The sequence below is a fragment of the Coptis chinensis genome, chromosome 4 (assembly GCF_015680905.1).
Source record: "Coptis chinensis isolate HL-2020 chromosome 4, ASM1568090v1, whole genome shotgun sequence".
NCBI classification, from domain to species: domain Eukaryota; kingdom Viridiplantae; phylum Streptophyta; class Magnoliopsida; order Ranunculales; family Ranunculaceae; genus Coptis; species Coptis chinensis.
Window position 1 is genome coordinate 5,172,870 of NC_141459.1, and position 3,748 is coordinate 5,176,617.

A 3,748-nucleotide genomic window follows, 5' to 3' on the forward strand; every position below is an offset into this window, starting at 1 on the left:
CATCTCTCCATCTCTTCTCCACCCTCCTCCACTTCAATTTCTTGCTAGCTTATCCAGATTTTAAAATAATTTAATATAACGCCATCCGTTCGTATTCAGAAGACGGATTGGAAAATCTACTTGTAAACCAAGTAACTCAATCCCCGAGAATATTAAGCACACGGGCCAGCAAACACTAGCTACTAAAAGACAGAAATTCTGTTGTAGTCAAAGTCAAACCACTAAAAGTCAAAATGTCTGCAAACAATAAAACATAATAATTCCATTTTATTTCTTCAGCTCAAATCTGCAAATCTTTTCCATTCCATTTCATCATCAAATTAGGGTTTTTTACCATTTCACCCCCGAAAATCTATAATTCATACGAATCCCAAGAAAAAAGATTAAAACTTTCCCCTAACATCAGAAAAACTGGGCTTGTCTTATAATTTGATGTTATTATAGTGAAGAAGAAATGGGGAAAGGAGGAGGTTGCGTGCCAAGCAAGAAACGTGCACCAGTAGTAGCATCACCTGAAGAAAGAGAAAGTGAACAACAACAACAACAACAAACTAGTAATAATAATGACATTGTTACTACACATGTTGAAGAGAACAACAATTCAAATTTACTAGCATTGCCCTCAACAACAACAACAGCAGCTTCAAAGCTCAAGATTTTTATAGTGTTTTACTCAATGTATGGACACGTGGAAGGATTAGCAAAGAGAATGAAAAAAGGGGTTGATTTAATTGAAGGTTCAAGGGTATTTGTATAGGGTGCCTGAAACATTATCAATTCAAGTTTTGGAACAAATGAAGGTTCCTCAGAAAGACGGTGGATTGAAGTTATATCGAATGCCGAGGAATTGGTCCAGGCTGATGGATTTTTGTTTGGCTTTCCAGCTAGGTATGGGTCAATGGCTGCACAAATGAAGTCATTTTTTCGATTCTACTGGGCTAACTGTGGAAGGAGCAGAAACTTGCTGGGAAGCCCGGTGGTTTTTTGTTAGTACTGGGACACAAGGTGGTGGGCAGGAAACCACCGCGTAAGTCCAAATTTTAATTGCATTGTTTGTTTGTTTGTTTTATTGTGTGATATTGTTGTTTAATGTTTTCATATTGTTAACTGGATATGAGTTGTGCGTATATTGTAAAGGAAGTATAGGTTATGAAAGTCGAGAAGTGATGCAGAAGAATGCCTAATTAGCCTGAGTAGTATTTGAAGCAGGGTTTGTTAAAAGGAAATGTTGGTTATCCTTCCCATGGATTGTAATGGTATCACCTGCTTTGGTTATTGGAAGTTACATTGGTTAGGGTAGACATGTCACTGTTAAAAGTAGTTTAGACTGTGATTACAATCACAAAACCATTTTGTTAGAGTTGATTGCTAACAGCAACTTCTATTTGGATTTAGGATTTGACACACAGTTGAGCCGTTATACCCTTTGTAAAAGTTCTGGGCTTGCCTTGTAAAGTTATGTCGCTAGGACAATCTTTTAGATATGAAATAAACTTAAAAGAGCTGAAGGAGACCTCTGAAAGGGGCGGATGGATATAATAGAGAATTTACGTGAAATATCTACCTGGAATTGGAGGAAATTCAACGAATTTTTAGAGTCAAATAGCATATTAGGGACATTTTAAGCATTTAGAAGAGGACGCTTTAGTAGAGGTAGATTGCTGAAAAAGGAGGATTCATACAAAAGTTTTGTCATTGTAGAAGCCATCTAGTTTAGCTTGTCAAGTCTCCTCATAAAGTTGGTAATTCCTAGTTCCGATATTTGAAAACCTGGACCACCACCTAGGAATCGATCGAAAAAAAATTGCTATGTTCTTAAATGAAATTGCAAAATCTGAAGGAAATACAGCACCACATACATATGGTTACCTTTGAGTTATGTTCTCAACTCTAAACAAACTTTTTTAGGTTGGACCCAGTATATACAGACACATCATTGTAAGCTGCAATTTGTTTTGCATTCAGTATCCTATTTTGAACCATATGATCAAGTAATTCTATCAAGCCCATCCTTCTGTGGGGGCTTTGATGGGTTTAACTAGTGAGATACTTAGATATTCATCAATTCCACTAGGGAAGGCTTTATCAGAGGGGAGATAATCCAAAAAAATTTGGATTCCTTGCCGGGTTCAAAAGTTAGGGTGGAAACATCATTTTCAGCAAATTATAAGACTTCTTGAAAATTGAAGTCATTTTGAAAAAAAAAACCAGCGTCTTTATTGTGGAGTCGTCGTCTTGTGGGACCAGCGTCCATGATCAATTTTCTTGTTCTTGCTCATCATCGACCACGACATCTCGATCCACCTTGATCCATTTCCAGGCCTAAATATTTGGCCCTGTACCTGAAACATTCAATATTCCTTTGGGATTAATCGCATTGACGGATCGAAACGTTCGTTTTTAATTCTTTGGCCAGCGGGGCTTCTGAGGTTCAATTTTGATTATTATTGTAAATTTTTTATGTTTTTCTGCATGTATGCCATGTATATATAGTATTAGGTAATATTTATGGATCATTATTTAAGTTTTAGCCTCGAATTATGTATGAATCGAGTTAGGTATACGGTAAATATTTATATCTGATTACTTGGACATGATCTACATATTAATGTATATTTACATATTAATGATACTTGTTTTGCATGGGTATATGTCTTTCTCATTATAAATGTTTCTTGTTACATGTTTGATATTTCTCTCCTCATTATCGTTACGGTCTTGTATATTAAGTCGATTTTGTCAAGAAAAGAGAGAACATTCAATGAGGGTTAAAATCTTAGTTGGGTAAGTTGTTTCCTAAACCTACGGGGGTAAAAAATTTCTCTATGGGACATTCGCAATCTCGATGAGTATTGTCCGAAATCGATTTATTATGCAATACAAAGTCGTATTTTAGTTTGGGTATAATACTTTTGCATGTTTAGTTTTGTCATCTATTACTGGCATTATGTATCTTGTATTAGTATGCTAAGGTATTTAGATCATTATGGCGATTCAAATTCAAATTCTTGTTGATATACATTTTCGTAATATCGATTTACAAATTAAGTGCATATCATTATTCTTGATGTATATTTTGCATGCGTATGGAAATATTTATGGATGACACAAAACTTTTTATTAGGTATAGCTATCATTATATGAGTAAGTACCTTCATACTCTTGCACCTAGTATTGTATGAGTAGATGCGTATTTGTATGTTTTGTATTTTAAACCTTGCATAAATCTTAAAAAAAAAAAAAAAAAAAAAAAAAAATAAATTAAATTAAAATTAATTTAATACCACTCTTTCGTAAATTTTAATTAGTAAATCTTAATCATATTCGATGGTTATGTCTAGGAAACTTGAAGATTGAGGTTACTTAATTAGAGCGGAGTGCTTGCAGAAATCCTCCTAAATCTATCTTGTGACACGGTTGTTGGTTTATGCGCACATATTCTAGCTTCAACCCTTCACGTTAAGCGGCTGACTTAGGCATATGTTGTTCAATTGTTAATGCTTAAGATAATAATAAAATTGAGTCCTCATAATTCACATACGTAAGTTAGATCTAATTTTATGCTTGCATGAGATTAAAGTGCAGTTCCACTAAAGAAATTGAACAAACTATCGTCGAAAAAATCGATAAGCAATTAAGTGGAGTTCTCCATAAAAATTGTCCTTCTATACGCTAATTACCTTCATCCAATCATGCGTAAGCCATCAACTTACGTCATTATGGTGGCGATCCTCCACCAGCGAAGAAG

The 3,748-nt window shown here is 34.7% G+C and overlaps 1 pseudogene; it reads left to right on the top strand.

Moving 5' to 3' along the window:
- The first annotated feature begins 270 nt into the window (after positions 1-270).
- LOC147501395 (putative NAD(P)H dehydrogenase (quinone) FQR1-like 2 pseudogene) lies at positions 271-1,031 on the top strand (annotated as a pseudogene).
- The last annotated feature ends 2,717 nt before the right edge of the window (positions 1,032-3,748 follow it).